At 41.1% G+C, this 20,655-nt stretch overlaps 1 long non-coding RNA gene across 1 annotated transcript; it reads left to right on the top strand.

Moving 5' to 3' along the window:
* Positions 1-4,745: 4,745 nt before the first annotated feature.
* LOC105538733 lies at positions 4,746-19,160 on the top strand. Its single transcript, XR_001005956.1, has 3 exons — positions 4,746-5,010; positions 5,343-5,421; positions 18,791-19,160. It is a non-coding gene; the product is annotated as an uncharacterized LOC105538733 (long non-coding RNA).
* The last annotated feature ends 1,495 nt before the right edge of the window (positions 19,161-20,655 follow it).

Here is a 20,655-nt window from a genome sequence, read left to right as displayed (position 1 = left end):
TTCTCATATTCTGGGGAGGAGGATTTCACTGGAAATTTGACAGATTTGAACAGAAAGGTAAAGTTGGAGCAAGGCTTAGGAGGGAAGAATGATGGGAAACGGTTCAGCTGACTTTTATTGATAGTGGAAAAAAATTCATTGAAAAAATGTGATGCTTTTTTTTTCCAATATCACCTCAAAAATGAGTTCCAAAGCTTTGAAACTTCAAATTCAATGCCAGGAGTCCTCAATAAAATGAATGTGTTGTCTAAGTAAGTTGAAAAAATAAGAAGTGAGAGAACTAATTCCCTTGCCTCCATCAGAAAATTTCTTCTGTTTCAACCTGAATTTGAGAAGGGAACATTTATTAAGTCTAAGGTGGGAATACTTCAGGTGTTTTTTTTTTTTTTTTAAATCACTGATGCTTGCCACAGCTCTACTAACTAGAAACCAAGATATTTGATTAAATTTTAGCCCAGTGGAGTGCTTAGGTAGTTACAGATGAGGTCTACATAAAACCAACTGTAGTAGCCAGATAGCTTTCACTATAACATAAAACCTGATACAAGTAATGAAAAATTCCCTTTTGCTTCTTTTCCCAACTTGCTGTCTTCACATTCACAGATTTCGTGTGCACTTTCTCCTCTCCACTGGTAGCATTATGACTTTTTCTTTTCCACATGTTCAAGATTTAATAACTTTGAGTACAGTCAACATGCCATTGCTGAGAGCTCAGGCTCCATTTCATGTGCTTCTAACCAACTAAGTAGACATCTTGGAGGAGATGCCAAATGTGTGTGATGCTAACTCACTTGAAATAAACAAGATGTTCATAAAAATGACTTGTGCATAAACCCAGTCCCTCTGGCCTTAGCAATTCCAGTTTTATAGCCAGTGCTTTTGGCTTTGGGCTGGGGTAGGCTGTAGGCCTTGCCTCTTCAAGGTAGTCTTCTCAGTACATTTCCAAAACACGAGCTCATCAGGTAGAGAAAAGTAAAGCTGGATTTCAGATGACCTCAAAGGCAGGTGACCCCATTTCACACAAGGCCATGTATTTACCAATAAGTTCGATATTGAGGACGCCAGCTGCATTTTAACCTAGAAACACTGGGGCTAAATATGTAGGCCTTTACTTAGTTAATCAATTCACTAAATATTTACTGAGAATATATATTTGTCATCCTTTCAAAGTCTGTGACCCATAGTTCATCTCAAATATAACTGGAAGGTTTTTCAGAAGCTGCTAAGTCCACACGGCTGATAGTTGACCAGATCTCCCCAGGACACAAGTTAGAGTTGAAGAAAGTTTCCATGTTTCCCTAAATCTTCTCTTTTCTAAGCTAAACACACAAAAGTAGCTAATATGACAGTGGTTTTCAGATCTTTAAGTACGGCAGTCTGTCCTGAAATGTGGGGCTCAATTTATCATAAAACTTGAATGCTTTGTACTAGTGCAGAGCCCCACATGGCCATTAGCTCCTTTTCTCCTGCAACTCTGCTCTAAGAAGACAGTCTATGTATGTATTTGCTTTGGGAAGTCATATCAGACGGTGGGGTCACTTCTAGCTGGGCAATCCACACTTAGAGATTAACATGCATTAAAAGGAAGATATCTGAACTGGCCCTCAACACCCCTGATATTTACCGGTAGCAGGGAGAATCCATAATGTGAAGATGGGGAAGGGAGGAAGGGAATACACATTTATTGGAAGTTGACTGTGTGTTGGGAATTGTGGTACATGCTTCGCATACCTAACCTTCTCTGACTCTCAGGAGGAACCTAGGAAGTAAGTATCATTTTAGTTCCCACGTGTGTTTGTTCTGAACGAGTTTCACTGCTAGTAACACAGAGATTGACAACAAACACTCATCTCTAAAAATACAAAATCTGGAGGCAGGCTGCCCAAGCTTTCCCAGGAGCTCTGGGAGTCGTCAGGGATCAGGCCTTTTCCATCTTTCTGCTCTGCTATTCTTAGTGTGTAGGCCTTCCTCTTCATGTTTTCCACCTCATGATGATGGAATGGCTGCCTCCCCTCCAGGAATCATGTCCAGGTTCTGGGGGAGGGGGAAGAAGGAAAAAAGGCAAAGGGAGAAGTTCATGCCAGCCCGGCCTGCTCTTTCAAGAAACAAGCTTCCCATCCACTGTACCTAGTGATTTCTACTTATGTGTCATTGGCCAGAACTATATCAAATGGGCAACTGGTAAGATGAATATTTTATCTGGGCATAGTTAAGTTCCAAACAAAATCAGAGTCTTATTGGTAAAGAAGAATGAGCAACAGATATGGTGTAAGCAACATCAGGGTCTGCCACTCTGTTACAAATGAGAAAATAGGCCAAGAGACATAAAGTCCATGGCCACGGTCACAGCTGGAAAAAGGATGGGCTGAGATTTGAAGCCAGGCCCCTGCCCAGTCCAAAACTCTTGTTTTCTCGACTGTGCCATACTGCTTTTGGGCATAGCATAAACAGATCTCCCTTCCTAATGCCATCAGGAAGTAGGCATTCTGTTGCTCAGAGTCATTTTACAGATGGAGAAATTGAGGCACAGAAAGGCTAAGTACCTAAGGAACAGAGGATTTGAACTCAGTGTATTAGTCTGTTCTCACACTGCTAATAAAGACATACCTGAGACTGGGTATTATTCTAAAAAGAGGTTTAATGGACTCACAGTTCAACATGCTGGGGAGGCCTCACAATCATGGTGGAAGGCAAAGGAGAAGCAAAGTCACATCTTACATGGTGGCAGACAAGACGGCTTGTTCAGGGGAACTCCCATTTACAAAACCATCAGATCTCGTGAGACTTATTCACTACCAGGAGAACAGTATGAGGGAAATCAACCCATGATTCAATTATCTCCACCTGGCCCCACCATTGACATGTGGGGATTATTACATTTCAAGCTGAGATTTGGATGGGGACACAGTCAAACCATATCATTCAGTCACCATAAAGAGGAAGTGCCATAGTAGAGCAGCATTAGTCTGAAAACTCTCTCTCTCTCTCTCTCTCTCTCTCTCTGTCACATGCACACAGACACACAGCCATGAGCTGTTTCCAGGGACATCCTACCCTGGGGGAGATTCTGACACTCAACCCAGGACTTGTCAAGGAGGATTGTTGCAGGCTACCAACTGATACATTAAAAACAATATGCAGCCAATTACTGAGACTGTGGGTGATTTCAAAGTTATTCAGAATGTACATATTAAGTTATTCAGAAGAAATCAATTTTGGCTTTAACATTTTCAATGTAATGACCCTTACAGAATTGGTTTGTATCAGAAATACCAAAAGCTCAGTGGTGCCCACTGATCAATTTGTCCTCTACAGTAGCGCTCAAGCAGAAATGGATGAACCCAATAAGAACAGGTGTTATTTAATGAGAGCTTAAGAAGTGCCAGACATGGTGATCAATGTTTACACTTGTCATATTATTTCAACTTGACCCATCTTTCAGAGAGGCTTCCTGTTATCCTTACCTTTCAGGTGAGGACCTGAGGCTCAGTGAAGACGAGTGACTTGCCCCAAAACACACACCTATGTAAAGGCAGGACTGTCCTGTAATCTAGGTGGCCCACCTGACCCCACAACATCAATGTCCCTGACTGTGTGTAGGGGCTGAAGATAGCAGAAAGGAACTTGGAGTGAGGACCAGTAGACTTGCAAGTAGATAACACCCCAAATGTGCTTCTGCCGCTGAATTTCTAAGCTAACCAAGGACTGTTACGTTCAGCTCTTCTAATTTATATTATGTTCATACAGACCAGTGTTTTAGCCTGGTGAGATATTTTTAGACTAGAAAACCTGTGCAATGCTGAGGATTAAACAACTTTAATTCTATTGCATTTACCCACATCTGGCAGGCAGGGTGTACCTTTATGTAAAATTAAAAGCCAATGAAACTTGCCATTTTTTTTAAAGTTTGGCAGTAAAATTGCTTTCTTCCAGTTGTTCACAAATGAAACATGCTGTGCTGGTTTCTGAAAACCAAGAAGCCTGGAGAGAAATTTATGACTTTGAAACAAAATTTAGAGGTTGAAGGATTTAGCAGTTTGCAAAGAACATGGAGCTAAGCCCTTGAAAAAACCTGTTCAAAAAGTCCTGGCCTAAAGTGCCAATGTCGTTTTCAGAAGTCCCCACAGAAGCTCTTAGGAATCTGAAAGTGTAAAAATGGGGAGAGAGCATTTTAAAGACATCTTTCCCCTGAAAGCCGGTGCTTGTGAGCTTGTGCATTTTCCCACACGAATATGCTCGGCCGTTATGTTAGCCAGGCATTTCCTGCGTGCGGCAGGTTTGTTATCCTTCATTTTTTTTTCCTTTTCCTTCTCAGGGAATTATCCAAGATTTGTAGCCAGCAGTCTCTGCCATATTTTCTCTCAGCCCTTAGTCACACGCCCATATATGGAAATCTTTATCACATAGTCCCTGGCTAGGACATTTTATAGGAAGTGTTTAGTGTATTGTGGTCTTTATAACTAAGTCATTCTAAGGATAAAATGGCGGCAATTGGCATGACTATGTGTGTGTGTGTCTGTGTGTGTGTCTGCGTACGTGTCTCTGTGTGTGTTTAGCCTTTGGAGCTGCGAAACATATTTGACAAGTTTGAAGTCAAGGTTTTATCCCCTCAGTAGTTCTTGTATAGCAAAGTGAATTTTTGCTATTTAGAAAGGAATCTTCCTCACTTTTGCCCTAGAAGTAAAGTGGAAAGGCATGCTGGGATATTTTCCCCATAATAAGGGAGTTCAACCTCTCCACATTTGGATATATTCCCTGCTTAGGCAGCCACAGCACAGAGAGAGAATTAGTCACAAGGTTAGTCCAGCTTAAATAAGCAGAAGTCCAGTTAGTGCTTCACAGATTGGTCTTTTAGCAGATGCTCTGCCCTTTTGAGGAACGCAAGGGGCAAATGTGAGCTCTTAAGGATATTTTACATTTACGCAATGAGTTACACTGTTCAAAAAACTTTCTCGTCTTTCTACCCTTGTGCAACCTAATTTCTCTTACCAGAAACCTGAGGCTCCAAAGGTAAGTCATTTGCTTGAGAAAACACAGCTAATACCACTTTACATTCAGAAACTCCCAGCAGCTCCCACTGCATGAGTGATCAAGACCAAGCTCCTTAGGACAAAAGTGAAAGTTTGAGAAACATTTAGCAACCATTTATACACATAAGTACCAGTGGTTAGGCACCGTGAGGGGTCAAACCAAATAAGATGAATTCTTAGAGAGCTGTAATAGAAATGCGGGAATCTGTCATCATACAAATAATTAATTGCAGTAAGTGTCTTAGTCGGCTCAGGCTGCTGTAACAAAATACCACAGACCAGGTGGCTTAAATAACAATTTATTTCTCACAGTTCTGGAGGCCGAAAGTCCAGGGTCAAAGTGCCAGTGGATTACATTTCCTGGTGAGGACCCTCTTCCTGGCTTGTACCTGTAAGTGGCCACTTACAGGGTGAGTGCACTGATGAGAGAGAGAGAGAGAGAGAGAGAGGATCTATTTTCCTCTTTTTATTTTTTATGTACTTATTTTTTTGAGGCGGAGTCTCACTCTTGCCCAGGCTGGAGTGCAGTGGCATGATCTTGGCTCACTGCAACCTCTGCCTCCTGATTCAAGCAATTCTCCTGCCTCAGCCTCCCCAGTAGCTGGGACTACAGGCACCCACCTCCAAGCCCAGCTAATTTTTGTATTTTTAGTAGAGACAGGGTTTCACCATGTTGGCCAGGCTGGTCTCAAATCCCTGACCTCAGGTGATCTGCCCACCTCGGCTTCCCAAAGTGCTGGGATTACAGACGTGAACCACCGTGCCCGGCCTATTTTCCTCTTCTTATAAGGGCACTATTTCTCTCATGAGAATTCTCACCCTCACGACCTCGTCTAAACCTAATACTCCCAAAGGCTTTACCTCTAGATACTATTACACTGGGAGTTAGGGCCTCAACATACGATTTTTCAGAGGACATAAACATTCAGCCCATAGCCGTAAGCAAGTGACTGGGGAAGAGTGGTCTGGGATTGAGCAGTGTTGAGGTAAAACTAGCTTTAAAAATCATGTTCTTTCCAATGGTCTCCCCACATGGACTTGATCCAGAGTCTGTGAATAGCTTCATCCTGCAACTAGTGATGCATCAGAGCAAAAAAAAAAAATAGTCAGGACATAATGCAGCACTTAGGAAGGAGGACGTGTGTGCGACCATCATCAGACTTTCACTTGTAGTTTAAAAGAGAAGTGAGAGTTGCAGCTGTGTGTGAGGCCAGGGTAGGGGAAGGAGGAAGCTGGGGAGGGGCTGGCAGGGAAGACCAACACTATGTCATGTACAACCTCCCTGGAAGGTATTTCCCAAATTTCCTTCCAAGAAGATGGTCTGTTGGTACATTATTACTGACATTTTGGACCCAGATTATGTCTTTTTTCAGAGATATTTGATCACTTGAGCCCTTCTCCATATCCAGATCACCTCCAGGGTTAGTGAGATAGTTAACATATTATAAGTGATATTGACTTCCCCCCAGACTTGGTAAGAGTCTCCTTTTGTATAGGCAGTACAGGTTCTGTGAGTTCGGCCTGCCTGCAGTTAAAGTCTAATACAGGCCTGGGGATGAGTGTATTTGCTCTGCTAAGTAGTTGACTCCAGACACATTTTGCCTGTACAGAGACCTGAAGTGGGCATGTGACTGTGTTCAGGATAAAACAAACAAAGAGAACAGCCTCGGGTGACCAGTGTCATGGAGCCCGGCCAGATAAACACCCTCTGGGTATACCCAATGCCAATTTTGGTATGGGGACCCTTTTACCCATTGTCCTGCATAGGCTTCAAGAGTCCCAGCAACCATTGGGAAATAATTAAATCACCTTATACGATTGTTCTTGGAAGTAAAATGCTAAGAACTGTTTGTACAGGTCAATCGAGTCAACACAGCAGGAAGCAGAGTTAGCTGCTTTCTTTTAAAGGGGCCTAGCACTATATTCTGCCTTCCTCTCTTCTTCCCTCCTTCCATGACTTCCTCCCACTTCAAATTGAACATCTACTATGTTCTGGTACTGCCCTAAGCACAGGGAGTACATAAATGACAAAAGTGTGGCCTGGCATTTGTCCTCTTTTATTCTGTGAATATTTATTTTATGTGCCAGCCTCTATGCCATGTACTAGGCATGCTGCATGGAACAGGAAATCCTGACAATGCAGGATACAGGATAGTGGTAATAGTGCTGAGTAAGTAATTAGGAGTGTCTCAAGAGTCATAGAACAGAGTTCCATGAGGACGTATAACAGAAGGGCCTAACTGAGTTTATGGAATCAAACAACTCCTCATCTGAAAAGGAACATGGAGAAAGTGCTTAAAACGTGCTTTTACCTAAGTAAGGTCTATTTTAAATTCATATTCTATCTTCCTAAAGTTAAGACAATCATATGACTTTTAAAAATGTATTTTATTACATTATATTGATTACATGAGTCAAGCAACCAGTTTAATAAGTGAATTAGTTGCTCAAGATTTAGGTAGATTTAGTCTTTGGATGTTTTCGAGACATATCTCAAAAGATCAAACTCAGATTCAAACTTCCTAAGTTCATATGGCAAGTTAGGCAGAATTCTAAGATGATCTCCAACATTCCCACTCTCTTCTTCCCTGGTGTACACATTCTCCCAGTTATTTAATCAAACTCTAAGCTGGGTACCATGAAGAGATTTTGCAGATGTAGTTAAGGTGCCAAATCAACTGACCTTAAGGTGGGAAGATTATCTGGGGAGCAGCAGGTGCTGATCTAATCAGCCAAGCCCTTAAAAAGGACTGGGCTCCTGCTGATGAAAGAGATTTGAAGTGTGAGATACATTTGACACTAGGGGGTGGGGAGGATTCTCCATAGCTGGATTTGAAGAGGAATATTAGGGGCCTTTAGGAGCTGAGAGTAGCCCCTAGCTGATAGCCAACAAAGAAATGAGGGCCTCAGTCCTACAACCTCAAGGAAGTGAATGCTACCATGACCACATGAACTTGGAAGATGACCCTGAACTCCCGATGAGAAAAAAAAAAACTTTGCCAACGCTTTTTAGCCTTGTGAGATCCTGAGTAGAGAACACAGCCACACTGTGCACAGCCTTTTGACCTATGGCACTGTGAACTAATAGGTGAGCATTGTTTTAAGCCTCTAAGTTTGTGGCAACTTGAGACACAGCAATAGAAAACAAATACAGCTGCTGTTCTGTTTCCCTCTCAGTATGGACGTCTCTATTGCTTCCAGTATGACCCAAATCCTCTTGATTAAAAAGACTGGACATGTGACCAGGTTGGCAAATCATCATATCTCTCACCTCTGAGCATGATGATTGGCTCAGGTATTGGGATTGTGACCTAAGCTGTGCCACCAGTGTCCTTACCTGTGAATTATCAAAGATGAGCTTAAGGCAGAATGCTAACTTCCCCAGGAATGAGAGCCCAGAGCTGCCCATATCCATGACTCCACTAACATGATGAACCTGATTTGAACCCTGAAACCCAAAGAGCATGGAGAGTCCTGACAGTGTTCGAGACCCTGCATCCATTGTCTTTTGGCCACCTAAACCTATGCCCTTCCAGCAACTTGGTTATAGGAACCAAGGCTTCTCCTTTTGATTTGAGCCAGGTCATGCTGAGCTTCTGTTGCAGGCAGCCAGAGAGATCTGAACAATAAAACTAGAGAGAAGTAAAGAACTGTGAGCTAGAAGACACCAGTTCTGCTTATCAGACATTATCAAGACATGGACGTGTCTCCTTGCACGTAACCTGAGTTTTCTATTTTGTTCTTATAAATCACTGCTGAAGGACATCAAATGATAGCAAAAACAAACACTAGCCCAATCATATTATCAGAACTTGCAGGGATTTTAGATGCTATCTGGCCAAGGGCCCTAACTGTCTATGTGTAGAAGCTCAGCCCAGAGAGGAGGAGCAGCTAGTTAGGTAACAAGGTGGTCATTCCAGAATTATTGGATAAAACTGACCCAGGTTGAATGAAAAATGATGCTCTCTGTATCTAGTCCGTTTTCTTCTGTTTTCCATGATTACTTGGGTCTTCCATCATTTCAGTGTCTTTTTCTCAACTTTTCTAAAGTTGTGTCTACTGAGCACTGTGACTCTCATGATCCCTATGATATATTTTCAAGCTAGACTCTCCAGTTTCTGAATCTCTGGTGGTATCTCAGTTTGTCAGAGTGATTTCTACTTGATTCTACTAAAAATGTGTAAAACTGTGTCCTGTTGAACATACTGCAAGAAGCTATCCTGGGCACAACTTACCTTTGTGATGATTGTATAAGGATAAATTCATAAATGATTATCTCCCTTGAATACAAATGTAAGTTGTTTCCATAGATACCTGTTCACAAAGATTAATGAGATAAATGTTTTCCAATGCCTGGTTGAATTACACTTCTGACATACCAAATTGTGAACATCTTACTCCATTTCAACACGGAATTACAGAGTAGAAGATCTGGGAGAGGGCCTTAAGGATCACCAGACTCAGTCTCTCATGGATCAGAGAAGGACAATGGGCTCCAAAGAGCGGGAAGGCCTTGGTCAAGGTCAGAGCCTCTCTATTTTAAAAATCAATAGGTCGCCTATTGTGCTTTTAAATGAGATAAACTCACAAACATCTTTTCTTAAAATTTGCCTTTTCTGCATGTATATAAACAAAAGTAGCAAAAAATATGAAATGTAAAGATTGTCCACCACCTGGATTTCGGAGCAACTAGGGAAAGATCTGTTTCCGGGATTAAGAAAAATCTTACCAATGAGATAATAAAATAACCTATTTGTTATTAATTTTAAAACTTGAGTAATTGAAAGAACAGCATTGTTTTTCTTTATAAAAATTGATATACATTTATTTTTAAATATTTGGAAAACTTTAAGCTGTAGAAAGAAGGAGAAGAAATTGCTTATATTTGCACTACCCAACAAAACCAATTTTTAACATTTTTGGTGATTTTTCTTCAATCTTATTCTATATGAATAGAAAGTCTATGAGGATGGCAGTCATAAACATTTTCCCACGTTATTACATCTTCTTTATAAACATCTACTAAGCACATGTGGTATGTTTTTCTTTAGCAGCTAACTATTCTATTATGGGAATGCTGGTTTTAAAATAACCTTACAAGGAGCATCTTCATGTATAAATATATTTTTCCATATTTAGGAGTATTCTCTTATTCCTCATAAATGGAATTTCTGGATCTGTTGTGCATAGCTGCATAGCTATGTTGATAGACATTACAAGAATTAAATAAGTATGTTAATCAGAATGAGCCAGGCGAGCTGTGGTAACAAGCAGCTCTATTATCTCAATGACCTAACAAAAATAAAAATTTACTTCTTAGTCATGGGAATTCGTTTTTGGGTTCAGGTTACTCTCTGAAGCTGCTGTCCTCGTATGGGGACTTAGCAGTCCAGACTTTTCAGTGCTTAGGTTCCACCCTCTCAACCAAGCCTGCTCTCTTATTACATCTTTATGGGAAGGTTCCTAAATACTCACTCATACCCCATAGGCAGAACTTGTTACATGGCCCTGTCTGCCTTCAAGGCAGTGGGATTGGGTGGGAAAGCGTGGTCCATCCATGCACCAGAAGTAGGTGAGCACTTTCATGTTATTGACCAATTACATTTCACAACAATTCACATGCCCATCAATTTGCATGAGAAAGTCCTTTTCACCACATGCATTTACTATACTAATTGCATATTACTCCTTTAAAAAAAAAGCTTTGCTACAGTGATGGGCAAAAATATTTAGTTTTTATCCCTTTGATTACCTCAAGGTAGACTTTTTAATTAATTCATTCATTCATCCATTTAATCAATCATTCAACAAATACAGTTATGCGGCAATGATGAATTGGATATGTGGTGGTGGTCCCATATGATTATAAGGGAGCAAACAACTTTAACCTCAGTATGAATGAGGATGACATTGAGGAGCCTCTAGATGTGAGTCCTGAGGAACTGACAGAGTTGTGAGAGCTGGAACAGGAACTCAAGAGCTTAAAGAACAGTCAAGAGAAAAGGAAACTGCAGAAGAAAAAGACAAAACCCTGAGAAAATTCACTGTCAAGGGTTTGGCAGACGCCTTTGTAGACCTCAGCAACTCGGAAAGTTTGAAACCATGGACCCTAACACTGAAAGGTTTTCATTGGTAGAGAGGAGTGTTCATGATGCATTATCTACTTACAAGCAAATCTATGATGAAACAAAGAAATAAAGCAAGCATTCTTTTCTTTTCTGAAAAGAGTGACCCCTCCTCAAGAACAGCCCCAGGCAGGCCCTTCAGGAGGTGCTTCAAAAGAAGGTATTGTTTTCATAGATGACAGCTGCATGCGTGTTATGACCCCTTCAGCCCTTCCAGTGGGACAAACTGGAGAAGCAGAAGACAGTGATACTGATGATCCTGACATTGTGTAGGCCCAGGCTAATATGTGTGTTTGTGTCTTAGTTTTTAACAAAAATGTTTAAAAAGTGAAAAATAAAAAACTGTGAAAGGAGAAAAAAGCTTATAGAATAAGGATATTAAAAAGAAATACTTTTGCACAGCTGTACAATGTGTGTTTAAGCCAAATATCTACAAAATAATCAAAACATTTAAAAAATTAAGAAGTTTATAAAGTAAAAATGTTACAGTAAGCTAAGGTTAATTTAGTATTGAAGAAAGAAAAATATTTTCTATAAATGTAGTGCTGTCTAAGTGTACAGTGTTTATAAGGTGTACAGTTGTATCCTAAGCTTTCACATTCACTCACCACTCACTCATTGACTCACCCTGAGTAACTTCCAGTCCTGCAAGCTCCATTTATGGTAAGTGACCTAAACAGGACAGCGTGTGCCATTTTTTAACATTTTATATTGTATTTTTACTGTTTTCTGTTTGAATATGTTTGGACACACAAATACTTACCATTGTGTCATAATTGCCTACAGTATTCAGTAGAGTAACATGCTGTACAGGTTTGTGGCCTAAGAGTGATAAAACCATACCATATAGCCTAGGTGTGGAGTAGGCAATACCATCTAGGTTTGTATATGCATACCCTATAATGTTCACACAATGACAAAATTGCCCAAAGAAAACATTCTCATTGTAAATACATGACTGTATTTACTTAACAGGTGAACCAGGCACCGACCCAGGTATTAGGTCTCTAATGGTGGACACATACACATGGCCACTTTCCCCATGGGCTTTGTGATCATTGACTAGTTACGGTGCCCCTTTTATGAATTGTCTGTAAATATCCTTGTATGTCTGTGTTTAGGGTTCTTTGCATTTTTCTTATTGAGTTACTTCAGCTCTTTATAAAGAAAAGATAGCAGCTCTTTTTTGCATTCACTGCAAACTTTTTTTCAGTTTGCCTTTTAATCTTAATTTTGGTGACGTTTTCCCTTTTTTACAGATTTTTAAAATTATCTATTCAAATCTCTTGGTCTTTTCCCCTTAAATTTCTTTCCTTACTTTTAATCTTAGGAAATACTAAAAATGGTTATTTCTGAGTTTTTTAGAACTTTTCTCTTGCTAAAAATCACCTTGTGAGAAAACACACACCTACACTCACATATGTGTATGTATGTGTATAGATATTTTTAGAGAGAGAGCATGAGAGTGTGTGTGTGTGAGAGAGAGAGAGAAGGAAATACAGAGAGAGATAGAAAGAGAAAGGAGGGAGAGAATTTAGTGGATAACTCAATTCCAGACTCTTTATGCAGGTTATGAACCTAAAGGCCACTTTAGCAATCCCAGTGCCTGCCTACCATTCCTGATTGACCAGTCTTTTCTCCTCTTGGGGTTCCCAGATGGAAGGTGCTATGGAAGGTGCTTACAGTCCTTACAGCACTACAGAAGGTGCTGTAAGGACTAGACAGAAGAATAATGCATGGTCTGTCCTTCTAGTTTATAAAATCACACGCACAACTACACAGGCACATGCACGCAGAGCTCATTAATTCAAGGCTGTGTGTGGTAAGAAACGAGTGAGTTGTGTAGACTGGATGGACTCCAAACTTTTCGTTTTGCAACCCCGTTAGTTAAAAACATGTTGTGCAAGCACTTTCAATACATATTTCATAGAATTCAAGACACTATCAATTGTGCATTACATCATTACGTTATATAGCATGAAGAAAGAAAAATATCCCTGCCAAATTGTGACATAAGCTTTCTGTAGGTATTGATTGTAAAATGCATCTCAATATGAGAGATGCTAAAATGCGAAACAATGTGTGTCTCAGAACTGTTAAAAAATGATCATATACTTCTAAACGGATATATTATGTCCTTTTAAAAGCACACACAAAAATGGGAGTTTTAAAAGGTTGAAATTTTATAAGCAAAAGTTCAATACCTTCCTGTTGTACCCCAAAGGATCACTACAGACACCCGACTCTGGAGGCCACTGGCATAGACAGAGGTCCCGTGTGGGTCCAGAAGAGTGAGGAGCTCTTAGCTGTCTGTGTGGCTCTGGGGAAGTGGACGAGCATTTCAGAAGTGCCCAAACACAGAAACAGGAAAAGCATCTGAGTGATGTTAGGTGACAGTGAAGCCAAGGGACCAGAAGTGACTGTGGTTCTCAGCCTCAGTGTTAGGGGGAATGGCATAAGTAGGGTAGCCAGGCGAGGAAGCTACTCTCTGGGAGAAAGATAAACAACTTAGGGAAATAACGGCATGTAAATGGAGCTAATTTGAACAGTGTAAGCAGATGACAGCTGGGCACTGTATTTAATGTCAGCATAGACAAAGAGCAACACAAGATTTGGGTGGGTGCCACTTAAGGCTGATCTTACAAGTCAGACGTGCAGTGTCTGTAACAGAAGTCACAAGTGCCTGGCTCAAGATAGCTCCCCGACTGACGGTCACAATTTCTCCTTTGAAGATTAATCTCTTTCAGTTAAAGGACTGAAGACTCCAATTAAAATGCAATTACCCCCAACAGAGGTAACTAACATCTTTTTCTTGTGAGAGGACAGGTTGCTGAGAGGAAGGCACTAAAGAAATACAGTGTGAAAGCTGGAGGTGGATTCTTCTGGTATTCCAGAAGCTGGATAATTTTGGAATACTGGATTCTTCTGGAATGCTTCTCCACTTCCCCAGAGCCACACAGACTCAGCTAAGAGCCCCTCACTCTTCTGGGCCCACACAGGACCTCTGTCTATGCCAGTGGCCTCCACGGTGGGGTGTCTGTAGTGATCATTTGGGGTGCAACAGGAAGGTATTGAACTTTTGCTTATAAAATTTCAACCTTTTAAAACTCTCATTTTTGTGTATGCTTTTAAGAGGACATAATATATTCATTTGGAAGCATATGATCATTGATCATTTTTTGTCAGTTCTGAGACACACATTGTTTCACATTTTAACATCTCTCACATTGGAATACATTTTACAATCTACATACAAAAGCCTATGTCACAATTTGATTGGCAGGGATATTTTTCTTTCTTCTTGCTATATGTGATGATGTAATGTACAACTGATAGTGTCTTGAATTCTATGAAATATGTATTGAAAGTGCTTGCACAACATGTTTTTAACTAATGGGGTTGCAAAACGAAAAGTTTGGAGTCCATCCAGTCTACATAACTCACTTGTTTCTTATCATACACAGCCTTGAACTAATGAACTCTGCGTGTGTGTGTGTGCCTGTGTAGTTGTGCATGTGATACTAAAATCTTGAAGGACAGACCACACATTTTTCTTCTGTCTAGTCCTTACAGCACCTTCCATAGTCTAGGCCAGCAGTTCTCAACACCATCAGACTTAACACCCCTTTTATAACTAGTATTTTATGATGTCCTTTTTATGATCTTAAAATTAAATTCACAAATACGTTTTTAAAAAAACTCATATTGTATTAGTTGGGTTCCCCTCATTGCTAAAACAAACGTACCCTAATATATTTAATAACTTAAACACAATAAAAGTTTATTTCCAGCTCTCATGATAGGACTGGGCAGATAAGTAATGGGCAGGGAGTTGAAACAGATATGGAGGCATGCACCTGGGAGATTTCTGTGGGCCAGGCCTGGAAGTGGCATGTACCACTTCTGCTCAGGGGCCATTGGCTGGGACTCAAGCACATGACCACACCTGTGTGCAAGGGTGAATGGGAAATAAGAGTCTAGTTGGGAAACCAGGAGAGAGAGTGGAATGTGGACTTTGGTGAGCATCTAGCAGTTTCTGCCACAAATATAATGCCTTGTTATAAAAGAGAAATAAAAGAATTTACAATAAAACAATATGATTTTCATTATGTAAACCCTTAGGATAGTCACACCAGAAGACATGAGTCAAATGCTTTCACTAATAAGGAGAATGATGTGAATGTGAAGGCCTTAAGTGCAGTTTAAGAGTGGCGTGTTCTATTAGTGACTAACATATCCTTCCCTATTTTACTATTACTATCCAACAGCAGTGTTTCCTTTTTTTTTTTTTTTACTAGTAATGAGAGTTCCTGAAATAGTGAAAAACACTTAGTAAAATTCTGAACAAAGCACAATCTTCCTTTAATTTATACAGCTGACATGTTACGGGAAAATCTGGTGCATATTAGAACTCTGCAACAAATGCTTTGTATTTATATGTAAAATCAAATTGGGCTCTAGGCTCAGATACTTATAAAGATTTTTTTTTTTTTGGCCTCCAGGAATATCGAATGGGGCATTAGTAGGCCCTGAGGGATGAGGGAGAATCCTTCATTGTGCAAAACTTTTCCGGATATTGCAGGATATCTAGCGACCCCAGCACTCTTGCTAAATGCCAGTAGTACCCTCCCCACATACACAAATCACTGTGACAACCACATATACCTCCACAATTTTCCAAAGCATTCCCATGGAGTCGTACTGCTTCCACTGAGAACCACTGGTCTTACTCAATAAATGCCTGACAATTCACTCTTGGGTACTTGAAGAAATGGATAAACAAACTGATTCACTAATCCTGGCATCTTGCTATAAAGCAAAGAATATGAACATATTTGGAATGCCAGCCTTGTGCTATGCTGGGTGATTTTACATAACTATCTCATTTAATCCTCATAATGATCTTGCAAGATATTATAAACTTGAAGGACAGACCACACATCTTCATAATGAATGAAATGGGGGTCTTGGAGGTGAAGTAGCATGTCTGTAATTATATGGTGGGTAAGTATGTGGGAAGCTGGGATTGAAATCTGGGCCTGACTCCAGAATCCATGGTAAATATCCACCATCATTAGGATGACCATATGTCTCCGTTTAAGTCTACTGTCCTGGAGTAATGAGTATTAGCACTCCCTTTCACTCTCAAAGAGTCCCAGTCTGGAGAGTAAATTACATGGCCACCGTAAATATTATATGCTGCTATTGTCATCATTATTTATTGCACAGGAAGGTCAAGAGAGAGGGGAAAAAAGCAGTATTATTCTTTCTCAGACATCAGTGGATGACTGAGGAGGCAGAATGGGTTTTCTCTTCCCCATTTATCACCTGTGCACTTCTCAAATCATCCATGGAGATTTGTATCTGCTTATCTTCTGGAAAAAAAAATTTAAACAGTAGGAAAATAAACACTTTCTAGATATTCAATCTTTTACTATCAAACAGGGTGTTGTCCTTTACCTGCAAATAAGCTATGCTGTCTCCTAAGAAAGACTAAGTACTCTTAAATCTGAGAAACTGCTGAAGATAGCGTAGGAAGCTGAACTGAGACACGCTGAGCAAGGTGATGCATGGATGCTTGCTTGCTTGCTTTTGATGAGCTGGTCACATTCTTGAAGTTAGGAAGAAATCCTCCCTTTAGATATTTAAGTTAGAAGCCTATTTCTATCAGCTTCTGGTTCTGACGGTTTTCAAACAATTGCTTTAAACAAGTCACAGTTTTAGACATGTCACATGCACACGTTCAGGCTCAGAGTTACGGGAAAGTACCAGAAAAAATTCACAGGGTAATTTCAACACCCAAATGCTGTCTCTGCCACCTCTCCCATCTCATTCCTGTCAATGACTCTCTCCCTCCACTCTGCCTACTATCCCCCCACCTTTTCTTTCAACTCCTTGTGGCATTTGGTGTTTCCCCTCCCAATCTGCAGCCAGGGTCAGCACTGGTGAGGAAAAGTGGGTCAGATTGCCCTCTGTCTCCTGGTGCTGAGCACTCCTATGTTGGTTCAAACACAGAACCAACTGAAACCCACTCAGGCCTTCCCCAGCTGCCATCAGCCACTACCCTAGTGGTGGTCTGAGGGATTTCTTGAAAAGGAAGTAACCTAGTGGTCAGCTGCCCTTCTTGGTTTCCCACCAGGAGCTCTAATAGAAAGAGTCCTGGTGGAGATGCTGAGCCTGACCTCATTGGGGGCCTACTGGAAGATGTGTCTTAGACCCTGGTGGCGCAGGGCAGAGAGGGAGCTTCCGAGCTCTTCCTGGTTTATCCATGCACCATTGCCAAGCTTGGGGATGATGCTTAACAAAGAGCATGGCATTCCATTGAAGACACTTAATAAAATTATAAAATTTAAAAAATAATAATGGTTGAATTGGGCTTAAGTAATACCATCCTGTTGTAGTTGTTTCCTTCAGCTTCAGTTGTATTTGGAAAAAAAAAAAAAAAAAAAGAAATCACCTCAGAACTGATACAAATTATTAAAATTTCCCCCTCTTCAAGTCTCCATAGCCAAGTAGAAGGTGTGGAGACTGTCAAAAGACGTCTGAAACCTTAAAGGATAAGTACAAAATAATCCCTCTAAGTGTGGATATTGATCGCTTTTGTTGTATAAAGACAGATTGTTCTGCTGAGACCACAGGAAATACACTCCATAAATGCTATCTTTTCTCCCTCCCACATCCATGGCAGACTCTTGTTAATTGATCACCTACTCTTTCTGGCTAATTCTTAATAGAATATTTCAGGGAGGAACTGATGAAAGTTGGCAAGGGAGATGAAAGCTGTTTTTCTTTCTGACCTAGAGTAAGCCCACAACGAGGTAGACATTCCCAGAATTTATCGCCCAAGGAAGTTATAGTATTTGATATAGGAATTCGGAATCTTGGAGAATGGACCTTAGACCACCATGAGAAGGATCTCCTAATTTTCTCTCACCCCATCAGTCTGTCTTGAGAAGTCTAGCTATGCTGGAATACTACCAGCTGGGAAGGGATTGATGTGGAGATATGCCAGGTGGTAGGCAGGGAGGCCCTGGAGAGGAACGCAAGCTCAAGATGAGTACTTTACATTTTGGAAGCCAGATTACTTACAAGTAGCACTTTGGGTCTGCTTTCTCTGCTGATACCCTGGAGCCTTAAGCAAAGTCAATCTATTCATTCATTCAACAAACAATTATTGGGCATCTATCCTGTGGCAGTCACTGAGCTGTGATCTAGAATAAGAAGATGAATGACACAGATACAATCTGAGGATGATAAACCAATTACAGCTATTTTTGATCTTGGTGGTAAGGGCTTTGAGTGGCAAAACATGGACAGAAATCTGGGGTGACACAGCAGGGGATCCCAGTGTTCTAGTTAAAAGGTATCTATTCTCCAACGTGATTTCACTGGATGGACTGGACACAGAGAGAAGAATTATGGGCAGGGCTTGGGCAGGAAGATTAAAGAGGTAGCTACTCCCCCAAGAGTTGGGGCCATGAGATCCAGGCACCTTACTCACATAAAGGCTCTTTTCTTTCACTGCCAACTTTGGAGGATCAGGGTTTGATTTTTTTATAGGGGGTCATGGAAGCTAAAACCTTGGCAAAGAGCAATTTGTGATCTGCTATTGTGTTTTTCTATTCCCTTCCACAGGTGATTCCTAGAAGTCTCCATTTTGAAGTTCTCTTGTCCTTTGACCAAGCATCCAGCACATCCTCACAACATTCCAAAGCCACCTTGAAGACTCTCTTCAAAGCAATTCTTACTGTTGATACCACCACCATTGTTCCTGACACATGAAGCAGGAGGACCCAAGGCCAGAGGTCATGGCGGAGAGATGAGCAGATAGTCCTCAAAGGCAGACAGGGCTGGGGTTGAAGAGGAATTCCCTAATAGCTGTTACAAATGGAGATATGACAGGTGTGAACAAACAACCTAGGACTGGAAGAAAGAAGAGGGAGGAGTCAGGTAGAAATAGTACTGAGAGTGGATGCCTGGGCTGTGTAGTGACATAAAGGGGCTTAAAGAGGGCTTAGGGAGCAGATCTGAGAGGAAGAGAATGAAGGAAGGTAAAGAATTCAGTCTTTGGCATTCCGATATGTAGTGAGGGCTGGGGTTGGTGACAGACTAGATTTAGGGAGTCTGAGGGTTGGGTGTTGGTTTGTGTTCTTGAAATTACTTCCTCAGGATTTCACATCTAACCAAATATTAACAATCATTTACTAAATAAATATTGTTCCATCCCTGGATGGGCAGACGGGAGTGTTATGCCTGCCTCTCCCCATCCCGTACCAAAAAATTAACAAAGACAGTTCAATTCATGACCCCAAGGCTGTCACAATCCAGACTAAGAAGTGCCCTGACAGCCTGGCGGGATCATCTTGGTGCACACTCAGTAGCCAGGGGATCTGAGTGGCCAAGGAACACCCAGAACTCCTGCCTTCTATAAGTCCAAGGCTGAGCATAGCAAAGTATGGAGAGGGGAGGGTCTTCTAACATTGAAGTAAGAAGGAGCAGACTTTTCAGCAAGAAGAAAAGTCCCAGAAATTCAGATAAGATTACAAACAAATTATAAAGCGATAGGCTGGCTGAAACAATAATATTCAAATTAGTTCAATTCAGCAAGTACATATGAGTGCTCCTGTGTGCCCATCCTGGGCTAGTCTACTTGAGGGAATGGACACAGGAGAAACGAACAGGGTTTAAAGGGGAGGTAGTTCTTCAGGCAAAAAGCTCTGCAGATGGCTGCCTCTCCACTGGGAACCCCATGACAATTCACACAAGATCTCTCCCAAGACCTCTCAAAGCAATTATTTTAAGACCTCAGTCCCCCAAGCAGCCAGGAGTCTGTTTCACTGGTATCAGATCAAGCAGACCCTTCCTGAAACTTTTGTAGAGAAATGGAAGTGATTTGGTTAAAACAGGGAATTTTGGCCGGGCACAGTGGCTGACACCTGTAATCCTAGCACTTTGGGAGACCCAGGCGGGCAGATTGCCTGGGCTCAGGAGTTCGAGATCAGCCTGAGCAACATGGCGAAACTCTATCTCTGCTAAAAATACAATAACGAAAAAATTAGCTAAGCTTGGTAGCATGCGCCTGTAATCCCAACTACTTGGGTGGCTGAGGCTTGGGAATTGCTTGTACCTGGGAGATGGAAGTTGCAGTGAGCCGAGATCATGTCACTGCACTCCAGCCTGGGCAACACAGCAAGACTCTCTCCAAAACAAACAAACAAACAACACAAGGAATTTCAAAGATGAAAGCAAGAGCAAAGATGGAGAATGGGTTGGAGGTCGAAAAAACACAGAAGAAAGAAGTAGAGGCTAGTGAGGAGAGTATGAATACTTTAGGCTGAGTTGATGGCAGCAAGTAGAGCCAAGGGACAGGGAGAATGAAGACATAGTCTCTACTGACTGGATGTAGAAGAAATGAAAAAGCAGAGTCTAAGATGACCTTCAGTAGGAGTGGTAGAAGGGTGAATGAGGAAAGTCAGTAGCTCAGAAGAGAAGCATTTGAA

This window comes from Mandrillus leucophaeus, unplaced genomic scaffold (genome assembly GCF_000951045.1).
Source record: "Mandrillus leucophaeus isolate KB7577 unplaced genomic scaffold, Mleu.le_1.0 Scaffold198, whole genome shotgun sequence".
In the NCBI taxonomy this organism is placed as follows: domain Eukaryota; kingdom Metazoa; phylum Chordata; class Mammalia; order Primates; family Cercopithecidae; genus Mandrillus; species Mandrillus leucophaeus.
Note: the sequence above shows the minus strand (reverse complement) of the source record. Positions and strands in the feature narration are given on the sequence as shown.